At 42.0% G+C, this 12130-nt stretch overlaps 12 non-coding genes across 12 annotated transcripts; all 12 read left to right on the top strand.

Annotated features, from left to right (window-relative positions):
• The first annotated feature begins 1062 nt into the window (after positions 1 to 1062).
• On the top strand, positions 1063 to 1135 carry trnar-acg (transfer RNA arginine (anticodon ACG)). The gene has a single exon. It is a non-coding gene; the product is annotated as a tRNA-Arg (tRNA).
• Positions 1136 to 1668: 533 nt separating this feature from the next.
• Positions 1669 to 1741, top strand: trnar-acg (transfer RNA arginine (anticodon ACG)). Its single transcript has one exon. It is a non-coding gene; the product is annotated as a tRNA-Arg (tRNA).
• A 1137-nt stretch (positions 1742 to 2878) lies between these two features.
• On the top strand, positions 2879 to 2951 carry trnar-acg (transfer RNA arginine (anticodon ACG)). The gene has a single exon. It is a non-coding gene; the product is annotated as a tRNA-Arg (tRNA).
• Positions 2952 to 4610: 1659 nt separating this feature from the next.
• On the top strand, positions 4611 to 4683 carry trnar-acg (transfer RNA arginine (anticodon ACG)). Its single transcript has one exon. It is a non-coding gene; the product is annotated as a tRNA-Arg (tRNA).
• Positions 4684 to 5820: 1137 nt separating this feature from the next.
• Positions 5821 to 5893, top strand: trnar-acg (transfer RNA arginine (anticodon ACG)). Its single transcript has one exon. It is a non-coding gene; the product is annotated as a tRNA-Arg (tRNA).
• A 273-nt stretch (positions 5894 to 6166) lies between these two features.
• Positions 6167 to 6239, top strand: trnar-acg (transfer RNA arginine (anticodon ACG)). The gene has a single exon. It is a non-coding gene; the product is annotated as a tRNA-Arg (tRNA).
• Positions 6240 to 6684: 445 nt separating this feature from the next.
• On the top strand, positions 6685 to 6757 carry trnar-acg (transfer RNA arginine (anticodon ACG)). The gene has a single exon. It is a non-coding gene; the product is annotated as a tRNA-Arg (tRNA).
• Positions 6758 to 7118: 361 nt separating this feature from the next.
• trnar-acg (transfer RNA arginine (anticodon ACG)) lies at positions 7119 to 7191 on the top strand. Its single transcript has one exon. It is a non-coding gene; the product is annotated as a tRNA-Arg (tRNA).
• Positions 7192 to 8328: 1137 nt separating this feature from the next.
• Positions 8329 to 8401, top strand: trnar-acg (transfer RNA arginine (anticodon ACG)). The gene has a single exon. It is a non-coding gene; the product is annotated as a tRNA-Arg (tRNA).
• A 1659-nt stretch (positions 8402 to 10060) lies between these two features.
• trnar-acg (transfer RNA arginine (anticodon ACG)) lies at positions 10061 to 10133 on the top strand. Its single transcript has one exon. It is a non-coding gene; the product is annotated as a tRNA-Arg (tRNA).
• A 1137-nt stretch (positions 10134 to 11270) lies between these two features.
• Positions 11271 to 11343, top strand: trnar-acg (transfer RNA arginine (anticodon ACG)). The gene has a single exon. It is a non-coding gene; the product is annotated as a tRNA-Arg (tRNA).
• A 273-nt stretch (positions 11344 to 11616) lies between these two features.
• On the top strand, positions 11617 to 11689 carry trnar-acg (transfer RNA arginine (anticodon ACG)). The gene has a single exon. It is a non-coding gene; the product is annotated as a tRNA-Arg (tRNA).
• The last annotated feature ends 441 nt before the right edge of the window (positions 11690 to 12130 follow it).

The raw sequence follows: 12130 nt of genomic DNA, 5'->3' as shown, positions 1-12130 counted from the left end.
CCATGGGCCTTTTATCCGCCAGGCAGGGCTAGAGGCGCAATGGATAGTGCTTCTGACTACGAATAAGGAGACTCCTGGTTTGACTCCTGTCTGGATTGATTTTCTGTTTTTATTCCTGATACACAATTGGGAATACTTAATTTTGATAATGTTAACCCACGACATTTGAATTACCATGGGCCTTTTTTCCACCAGGCAGGGCTAGTGGCGCAATGGATAGTGTGTCTTACTACAAATAAGGAGATTCCTGGTTTGACTCCTGGCTGGCTTGATTTTCTGTTTTTATTCCTGATACACAATTGGGAATACACCACTTTGATAATGTTAACCCATGACATTTGAATTACCATGGGCCATTTCTCTAACAGACAGGGCTAGTGGCGCAATGGATAATACGTCTGACTGTGAATCAGGAGATTCCTGGTTTGACTCCTGGCTACTTTGGTTTTCTGTTTATATTCCTGATTCACAATTGCGTATACATCACTTTGATAATGTTAACCCACGACATTTGAATTCCCATGGGCCATTCCTCCAACAGACAGGGCTAGTGGCGCAATGGATAATACGTCTGACTATGAATCAAGAGGTTCCTGGTTTGACTCCTGGCTGGCCTGATTTCCAGTTTTTATTCCTGATACACAATTGGGAATACGTAATTTTGATAATGTTAACCCACGACATTTGAATTACCATGGGCCTTTTTTCCATAGACAGGGCTAGTGGCGCAATGGATAACGCGTCTGACTACGAATCAGGAGATTCCACGTTCGACTCCTGGCTATCTTGGTTTTCTGTTTATATTCCTGATACACAATTGGGTATACATCACTTTGATAATGTTAACCCATGACATTTGAATTACCATGGGCCATTTCTCGAACAGACAGGGCTAGTGGCGCAATGGATAATGCGTCTGACTACGAATTAGGAGATTCCTGGTTTGACTCCTGGCTGGCTTGAATTCCTATTTTCATTCCTGATACACAATTGGGAATACGTCATTTTGATCATTTTTACCCGCAAAGTTTGGATTACCATGGGCCTTTTTTCCAATAGACAGGGCTAGTGGCGCAATGGATAACGCGTCTGACTACGAATCAGGAGATTCCAGGTTCGACTCCTGGCTAGCTTGGTTTTCTGTTTATATTCCTGATACACATTGGGTGTACATCACTTTGATAATGTTAACCCATGACATTTGAATTACCATGGGCCATTTCTCTAACAGACAGGGCTAGTGGCGCAATGGATAATACGTCTGACTATGAATCAGGAGATTCCTGGTTTGACTCCTGGCTAGTTTGGTTTTCTGTTTATATTCCTGTTACACAATTGCGTATACATCACTTTGATAATGTTAACCCACGACATTTGAATTCCCATGGGCCATTCCTCTAACAGACAGGGCTAGTGGCGCAATGGATAATACGTCTGACTATGAATCAAGAGATTCCTGGTTTGACTCCTGGCTGGCTTGGTTTTCAGTTTTTATTCCTGATACACAATTGGGAATACGTAATTTTGATAATGTTAACCCACGACATTTGAATTACCATGGGCCTTTTTTCCAATAGACAGGGCTAATGGCGCAATGGATAACGCGTCTGACTACGAATCAGGAGATTCCAGGTTAACATTATCAAAGCGATGTACACCCAATAGACAGGGCTAGTGGCGCAATGGATAACGCGTCTGACTACGAATCAGGAGATTCCAGGTTCGACTCCTGGCTAGTTTGGTTTTCTGTTTATAGTCCTGATATACAATTGAGTATACATCACTTTGATAATGTTAACCCATGACATTTGAATTACCATGGGCCATTTCTCTAACAGACAGGGCTAATGGCGCAATGGATAATACGTCTGACTATGAATCAGGAGATTCCTGGTTTGACTCCTGGCTAGTTTGGTTTTCTGTTCATATACCTGATACACAATTGCGTATACATCACTTTGATAATGTTAACCCACGACATTTGAATTCCCATGGGCCATTCCTCCAACAGACAGGGCTAGTGGCGCAATGGATAGTACGTCTGACTATGAATCAGGAGATTCCTGGTTTGACTCCTGGCTGGCTTGATTTTCAGTTTTTATTCCTGATACACAATTGGGAATAGGTAATTTTGATAATGTTAACCCACGACATTTGAATTACCATGGGCCTTTTATCCGCCAGGCAGGGCTAGAGGCGCAATGGATAGTGCTTCTGACTACGAATAAGGAGATTCCTGGTTTGACTCCTGTCTGGATTGATTTTCTGTTTTTATTCCTGATACACAATTGGGAATACTTAATTTTGATAATGTTAACCCACGGCATTTGAATTACCATGTGCCTTTTTTCCGCCAGGCAGGGCTAGTGGCGCAATGGATAGTGTGTCTGACTACGAATAAGGAGATTCCTGGTTTGACTCCTGGCTGGCTTGATTTTCTGTTTTTATTCCTGATACACAATTGGGAATACACCACTTTGATAATGTTAACCTATGACATTTGAATTACCATGGGCCATTTCTCTAACAGACAGGGCTAGTGGCGCAATGGATAATACGTCTGACTGTGAATCAGGAGATTCCTGGTTTGACTCCTGGCTACTTTGGTTTTCTGTTTATATTCCTGATTCACAATTGCGTATACATCACTTTGATAATGTTAACCCACGACATTTGAATTCCCATGGGCCATTCCTCCAACAGACAGGTCTAGTGGCGCAATGGATAATACGTCTGACTATGAATCAAGAGATTCCTGGTTTGACTCCTGGCTGGCTTGATTTCCAGTTTTTATTCCTGATACACAATTGGGAATACGTAATTTTGATAATGTTAACCCACGACATTTGAATTACCATGGGCCTTTTTTTCATAGACAGGGCTAGTGGCGCAATGGATAACGCGTCTGACTACGAATCAGGAGATTCCAGGTTCGACTCCTGGCTAGCTTGGTTTTCTGTTTATATTCCTGATACACAATTGGGTATACATCACTTTGATAATGTTAACCCATGACATTTGAATTACCATGGGCCATTTCTCGAACAGACAGGGCTAGTGGCGCAATGGATAATACATCTGACTGTGAATCAGGAGATTCCTGGTTTGACTCCTGGCTACTTTGGTTTTCTGTTTATATTCCTGATTCACAATTGCGTATACATTACTTTGATAATGTTAACCCACGACATTTGAATTCCCATGGGCCATTCCTCTAACAGACAGGTCTAGTGGCGCAATGGATAATGCGCCTGACTACGAATTAGGAGATTCCTGGTTTGACTCCTGGCCGGCTTGAATTCCTATTTTCATTCCTGATACACAATTGGGAATACGTCATTTTGATCATTTTTACCCGCAAAGTTTGGATTACCATGGGCCTTTTTTCCAGTAGACAGGGCTAGTGGCGCAATGGATAACGTGTCTGGCTACGAATCAGGAGATTCCAGGTTCGACTCCTGGCTAGCTTGGTTTTCTGTTTATATTCCTGATACACATTGGGTGTGCATCACTTTGATAATGTTAACCCATGACATTTGAATTACCATGGGCCATTTCTCTAACAGACAGGGCTAGTGGCGCAATGGATAATACGTCTGACTATGAATCAGGAGATTCCTGGTTTGACTCCTGGCTAGTTTGGTTTTCTGTTTATATTCCTGATACACAATTGCGTATACATCACTTTGATAATGTTAACCCACGACATTTGAATTCCCATGGGCCATTCCTCCAACAGACAGGGCTAGTGGCGCAATGGATAATACGTCTGCCTATGAATCAAGAGATTCCTGGTTTGACTCCTGGCTGGCTTGATTTTCAGTTTTTATTCCTGATACACAATTGGGAATACGTAATTTTGATAATGTTAACCCACGACATTTGAATTACCATGGGCCTTTTTTCCAATAGACAGGGCTAGTGGCGCAATGGATAACGCGTCTGACTACGAATCAGGAGATTCCAGGTTAACATTATCAAAGCGATGTACACCCAATAGACAGGGCTAGTGGCGCAATGGATAACGCGTCTGACTACGAACCAGGAGATTCCAGGTTTGACTCCTGGCTAGCTTGGTTTTCTGTTTATAGTCCTGATACACAATTGGGTATACATCACTTTGATAATGTTAACCCATGACATTTGAATTACCATGGGCCATTTCTCTAACAGACAGGGCTAGTGGCGCAATGGATAATACGTCTGACTATGAATCAGGAGATTCCTGGTTTGACTCCTGGCTAGTTTGGTTTTCTGTTTATATTCCTGATACACAATTGCGTATATATCACTTTGATAATGTTAACCCACGACATTTGAATTCCCATGGGCCATTCCTCCAACAGACAGGGCTAGTGGCGCAATGGATAATACGTCTGACTATGAATCAAGAGATTCCTGGTTTGACTCCTGGCTGGCTTGATTTTCAGTTTTTATTCCTGATACACAATTGGGAATACGTAATTTTGATAATGTTAACCCACGACATTTGAATTACCATGGGCCTTTTTTCCAATAGACAGGGCTAGTGGCGCAATGGATAACGCGTCTGACTACGAATCAGGAGATTCCAGGTTAACATTATCAAAGCGTTGTACACCCAATAGACAGGGCTAGTGGCGCAATGGATAACGCGTCTGACTACGAATCAGGAGATTCCAGGTTCGACTCCTGGCTAGCTTGGTTTTCTGTTTATAGTCCTGGTACACAATTGGGTATACATCACTTTGATAATGTTAACCCATGACATTTGAATTACCATGGGCCATTTCTCTAACAGACAGGGCTAGTGGCGCAATGGATAATACGTCTGACTATGAATCAGGAGATTCCTGGTTTGACTCCTGGCTAGTTTGGTTTTCTGTTCATATACCTGATATACAATTGCGTATACATCACTTTGATAATGTTAACCCACGACATTTGAATTCCCATGGGCCATTCCTCCAACAGACAGGGCTAGTGGTGCAATGGATAGTACGTCTGACTATGAATCAGGAGATTCCTGGTTTGACTCCTGGCTGGCTTGATTTTCAGTTTTTATTCCTGATACACAATTGGGAATAGGTAATTTTGATAATGTTAACCCACGACATTTGAATTACCATGGGCCTTTTATCCGCCAGGCAGGGCTAGAGGCGCAATGGATAGTGCTTCTGACTACGAATAAGGAGATTCCTGGTTTGACTCCTGTCTGGATTGATTTTCTGTTTTTATTCCTGATACACAATTGGGAATACTTAATTTTGATAATGTTAACCCACGACATTTGAATTACCATGGGCCTTTTTTCCGCCAGGCAGGGCTAGTGGCGCAATGGATAGTGTGTCTGACTACGAATAAGGAGATTCCTGGTTTGACTCCTGGCTGGCTTGATTTTCTGTTTTTATTCCTGATACAAAATTGGGAATACACCACTTTGATAATGTTAACCCATGACATTTGAATTACCATGGGCCATTTCTCTAAAAGACAGGGCTAGTGGCGCAATGGATAATACGTCTGACTGTGAATCAGGAGATTCCTGGTTTGACTCCTGGCTACTTTGGTTTTCTGTTTATATTCCTGATTCACAATTGCGTATGCATCACTTTGATAATGTTAACCCACAACATTTGAATTCCCATGGGCCATTCCTCCAACAGACAGGGCTAGTGGCGCAATGGATAATACGTCTGACTATGAATCAAGAGATTCCTGGTTTGACTCCTGGCTGGCTTGATTTCCAGTTTTTATTCCTGATACACAATTGGGAATACGTAATTTTGATAATGTTAACCCACGACATTTGAATTACCATGGGCCTTTTTTCCATAGACAGGGCTAGTGGCGCAATGGATAACGCGTTTGACTACGAATCAGGAGATTCCAGGTTCGACTCCTGGCTAGCTTGGTTTTCTGTTTATATTCCTGATACACAATTGGATATACATCACTTTGATAATGTTAACCCATGACATTTGAATTACCATGGGCCATTTCTCGAACAGACAGGGCTAGTGGCGCAATGGATAATGCGTCTGACTTCGAATTAGGAGATTCCTGGTTTGACTCCTGGCTGGCTTGAATTCCTATTTTCATTCCTGATACACAATTGGGAATACGTCATTTTGATCATTTTTACCCGCAAAGTTTGGATTACCATGGGCCTTTATTCCAATAGACAGGGCTAGTGGCGCAATGGATAACGCGTCTGACTACGAATCAGGAGATTCCAGGTTCGACTCCTGGCTAGCTTGGTTTTCTGTTTATATTCCTGATACACATTGGGTGTGCATCACTTTGATAATGTTAACCCATGACATTTGAATTACCATGGGCCATTTCTCTAACAGACAGGGCTAGTGGCGCAATGGATAATACGTCTGACTATGAATCAGGAGATTCCTGGTTTGACTCCTGGCTAGTTTGGTTTTCTGTTTATATTCCTGATACACAATTGCGTATATATCACTTTGATAATGTTAACCCACGACATTTGAATTCCCATGGGCCATTCCTCCAACAGACAGGGCTAGTGGCGCAATGGATAATACGTCTGACTATGAATCAAGAGATTCCTGGTTTGACTCCTGGCTGGCTTGATTTTCAGTTTTTATTCCTGATACACAATTGGGAATACGTAATTTTGATAATGTTAACCAACGACATTTGAATTACCATGGGCCTTTTTTCCAATAGACAGGGCTAGTGGCGCAATGGATAACGCGTCTGACTACGAATCAGGAGATTCCAGGTTCGACTCCTGGCTAGCTTGGTTTTCTGTTTATATTCCTGATACACAATTGGGTATACATCACTTTGATAATGGTAACCCATGACATTTGAATTACCATGGGCCATTTCTCGAACAGACAGGGCTAGTGGCGCAATGGATAATACGTCTGACTATGAATCAAGAGATTCCTGGTTTGACTCCTGGCTGGCTTGGTTTTCAGTTTTTATTCCTGATACACAATTGGGAATACGTAATTTTGATAATGTTAACCCACGACATTTGAATTACCATGGGCCTTTTTTCCAATAGACAGGGCTAATGGCGCAATGGATAACGCGTCTGACTACGAATCAGGAGATTCCAGGTTAACATTATCAAAGCGATGTACACCCAATAGACAGGGCTAGTGGCGCAATGGATAACGCGTCTGACTACGAATCAGGAGATTCCAGGTTCGACTCCTGGCTAGTTTGGTTTTCTGTTTATAGTCCTGATATACAATTGAGTTTACATCACTTTGATAATGTTAACCCATGACATTTGAATTACCATGGGCCATTTCTCTAACAGACAGGGCTAATGGCGCAATGGATAATACGTCTGACTATGAATCAGGAGATTCCTGGTTTGACTCCTGGCTAGTTTGGTTTTCTGTTCATATACCTGATACACAATTGCGTATACATCACTTTGATAATGTTAACCCACGACATTTGAATTCCCATGGGCCATTCCTCCAACAGACAGGGCTAGTGGCGCAATGGATAGTACGTCTGACTATGAATCAGGAGATTCCTGGTTTGACTCCTGGCTGGCTTGATTTTCAGTTTTTATTCCTGATACACAATTGGGAATAGGTAATTTTGATAATGTTAACCCACGACATTTGAATTACCATGGGCCTTTTATCCGCCAGGCAGGGCTAGAGGCGCAATGGATAGTGCTTCTGACTACGAATAAGGAGATTCCTGGTTTGACTCCTGTCTGGATTGATTTTCTGTTTTTATTCCTGATACACAATTGGGAATACTTAATTTTGATAATGTTAACCCACGGCATTTGAATTACCATGTGCCTTTTTTCCGCCAGGCAGGGCTAGTGGCGCAATGGATAGTGTGTCTGACTACGAATAAGGAGATTCCTGGTTTGACTCCTGGCTGGCTTGATTTTCTGTTTTTATTCCTGATACACAATTGGGAATACACCACTTTGATAATGTTAACCTATGACATTTGAATTACCATGGGCCATTTCTCTAACAGACAGGGCTAGTGGCGCAATGGATAATACGTCTGACTGTGAATCAGGAGATTCCTGGTTTGACTCCTGGCTACTTTGGTTTTCTGTTTATATTCCTGATTCACAATTGCGTATACATCACTTTGATAATGTTAACCCACGACATTTGAATTCCCATGGGCCATTCCTCCAACAGACAGGTCTAGTGGCGCAATGGATAATACGTCTGACTATGAATCAAGAGATTCCTGGTTTGACTCCTGGCTGGCTTGATTTCCAGTTTTTATTCCTGATACACAATTGGGAATACGTAATTTTGATAATGTTAACCCACGACATTTGAATTACCATGGGCCTTTTTTTCATAGACAGGGCTAGTGGCGCAATGGATAACGCGTCTGACTACGAATCAGGAGATTCCAGGTTCGACTCCTGGCTAGCTTGGTTTTCTGTTTATATTCCTGATACACAATTGGGTATACATCACTTTGATAATGTTAACCCATGACATTTGAATTACCACGGGCCATTTCTCGAACAGACAGGGCTAGTGGCGCAATGGATAATACATCTGACTGTGAATCAGGAGATTCCTGGTTTGACTCCTGGCTACTTTGGTTTTCTGTTTATATTCCTGATTCACAATTGCGTATACATTACTTTGATAATGTTAACCCACGACATTTGAATTCCCATGGGCCATTCCTCTAACAGACAGGTCTAGTGGCGCAATGGATAATGCGCCTGACTACGAATTAGGAGATTCCTGGTTTGACTCCTGGCCGGCTTGAATTCCTATTTTCATTCCTGATACACAATTGGGAATACGTCATTTTGATCATTTTTACCCGCAAAGTTTGGATTACCATGGGCCTTTTTTCCAGTAGACAGGGCTAGTGGCGCAATGGATAACGTGTCTGGCTACGAATCAGGAGATTCCAGGTTCGACTCCTGGCTAGCTTGGTTTTCTGTTTATATTCCTGATACACATTGGGTGTGCATCACTTTGATAATGTTAACCCATGACATTTGAATTACCATGGGCCATTTCTCTAACAGACAGGGCTAGTGGCGCAATGGATAATACGTCTGACTATGAATCAGGAGATTCCTGGTTTGACTCCTGGCTAGTTTGGTTTTCTGTTTATATTCCTGATACACAATTGCGTATACATCACTTTGATAATGTTAACCCACGACATTTGAATTCCCATGGGCCATTCCTCCAACAGACAGGGCTAGTGGCGCAATGGATAATACGTCTGCCTATGAATCAAGAGATTCCTGGTTTGACTCCTGGCTGGCTTGATTTTCAGTTTTTATTCCTGATACACAATTGGGAATACGTAATTTTGATAATGTTAACCCACGACATTTGAATTACCATGGGCCTTTTTTCCAATAGACAGGGCTAGTGGCGCAATGGATAACGCGTCTGACTACGAATCAGGAGATTCCAGGTTAACATTATCAAAGCGATGTACACCCAATAGACAGGGCTAGTGGCGCAATGGATAACGCGTCTGACTACGAACCAGGAGATTCCAGGTTTGACTCCTGGCTAGCTTGGTTTTCTGTTTATAGTCCTGATACACAATTGGGTATACATCACTTTGATAATGTTAACCCATGACATTTGAATTACCATGGGCCATTTCTCTAACAGACAGGGCTAGTGGCGCAATGGATAATACGTCTGACTATGAATCAGGAGATTCCTGGTTTGACTCCTGGCTAGTTTGGTTTTCTGTTTATATTCCTGATACACAATTGCGTATATATCACTTTGATAATGTTAACCCACGACATTTGAATTCCCATGGGCCATTCCTCCAACAGACAGGGCTAGTGGCGCAATGGATAATACGTCTGACTATGAATCAAGAGATTCCTGGTTTGACTCCTGGCTGGCTTGATTTTCAGTTTTTATTCCTGATACACAATTGGGAATACGTAATTTTGATAATGTTAACCCACGACATTTGAATTACCATGGGCCTTTTTTCCAATAGACAGGGCTAGTGGCGCAATGGATAACGCGTCTGACTACGAATCAGGAGATTCCAGGTTAACATTATCAAAGCGTTGTACACCCAATAGACAGGGCTAGTGGCGCAATGGATAACGCGTCTGACTACGAATCAGGAGATTCCAGGTTCGACTCCTGGCTAGCTTGGTTTTCTGTTTATAGTCCTGGTACACAATTGGGTATACATCACTTTGATAATGTTAACCCATGACATTTGAATTACCATGGGCCATTTCTCTAACAGACAGGGCTAGTGGCGCAATGGATAATACGTCTGACTATGAATCAGGAGATTCCTGGTTTGACTCCTGGCTAGTTTGGTTTTCTGTTCATATACCTGATATACAATTGCGTATACATCACTTTGATAATGTTAACCCACGACATTTGAATTCCCATGGGCCATTCCTCCAACAGACAGGGCTAGTGGTGCAATGGATAGTACGTCTGACTATGAATCAGGAGATTCCTGGTTTGACTCCTGGCTGGCTTGATTTTCAGTTTTTATTCCTGATACACAATTGGGAATAGGTAATTTTGATAATGTTAACCCACGACATTTGAATTACCATGGGCCTTTTATCCGCCAGGCAGGGCTAGAGGCGCAATGGATAGTGCTTCTGACTACGAATAAGGAGATTCCTGGTTTGACTCCTGTCTGGATTGATTTTCTGTTTTTATTCCTGATACACAATTGGGAATACTTAATTTTGATAATGTTAACCCACGACATTTGAATTACCATGGGCCTTTTTTCCGCCAGGCAGGGCTAGTGGCGCAATGGATAGTGTGTCTGACTACGAATAAGGAGATTCCTGGTTTGACTCCTGGCTGGCTTGATTTTCTGTTTTTATTCCTGATACACAATTGGGAATACACCACTTTGATAATGTTAACCCATGACATTTGAATTACCATGGGCCATTTCTCTAAAAGACAGGGCTAGTGGCGCAATGGATAATACGTCTGACTGTGAATCAGGAGATTCCTGGTTTGACTCCTGGCTACTTTGGTTTTCTGTTTATATTCCTGATTCACAATTGCGTATGCATCACTTTGATAATGTTAACCCACAACATTTGAATTCCCATGGGCCATTCCTCCAACAGACAGGGCTAGTGGCGCAATGGATAATACGTCTGACTATGAATCAAGAGATTCCTGGTTTGACTCCTGGCTGGCTTGATTTCCAGTTTTTATTCCTGATACACAATTGGGAATACGTAATTTTGATAATGTTAACCCACGACATTTGAATTACCATGGGCCTTTTTTCCATAGACAGGGCTAGTGGCGCAATGGATAACGCGTTTGACTACGAATCAGGAGATTCCAGGTTCGACTCCTGGCTAGCTTGGTTTTCTGTTTATATTCCTGATACACAATTGGATATACATCACTTTGATAATGTTAACCCATGACATTTGAATTACCATGGGCCATTTCTCGAACAGACAGGGCTAGTGGCGCAATGGATAATGCGTCTGACTTCGAATTAGGAGATTCCTGGTTTGACTCCTGGCTGGCTTGAATTCCTATTTTCATTCCTGATACACAATTGGGAATACGTCATTTTGATCATTTTTACCCGCAAAGTTTGGATTACCATGGGCCTTTATTCCAATAGACAGGGCTAGTGGCGCAATGGATAACGCGTCTGACTACGAATCAGGAGATTCCAGGTTCGACTCCTGGCTAGCTTGGTTTTCTGTTTATATTCCTGATACACATTGGGTGTGCATCACTTTGATAATGTTAACCCATGACATTTGAATTACCATGGGCCATTTCTCTAACAGACAGGGCTAGTGGCGCAATGGATAATACGTCTGACTATGAATCAGGAGATTCCTGGTTTGACTCCTGGCTAGTTTGGTTTTCTGTTTATATTCCTGATACACAATTGCGTATATATCACTTTGATAATGTTAACCCACGACATTTGAATTCCCATGGGCCATTCCTCCAACAGACAGGGCTAGTGGCGCAATGGATAATACGTCTGACTATGAATCAAGAGATTCCTGGTTTGACTCCTGGCTGGCTTGATTTTCAGTTTTTATTCCTGATACACAATTGGGAATACGTAATTTTGATAATGTTAACCCACGACATTTGAATTACCATGGGCCTTTTTTCCAATA

The sequence above is a fragment of the Stigmatopora nigra genome, chromosome 23 (assembly GCF_051989575.1).
Source record: "Stigmatopora nigra isolate UIUO_SnigA chromosome 23, RoL_Snig_1.1, whole genome shotgun sequence".
Classification (NCBI taxonomy): Eukaryota; Metazoa; Chordata; class Actinopteri; order Syngnathiformes; family Syngnathidae; genus Stigmatopora; species Stigmatopora nigra.
Note: the sequence above shows the minus strand (reverse complement) of the source record. Positions and strands in the feature narration are given on the sequence as shown.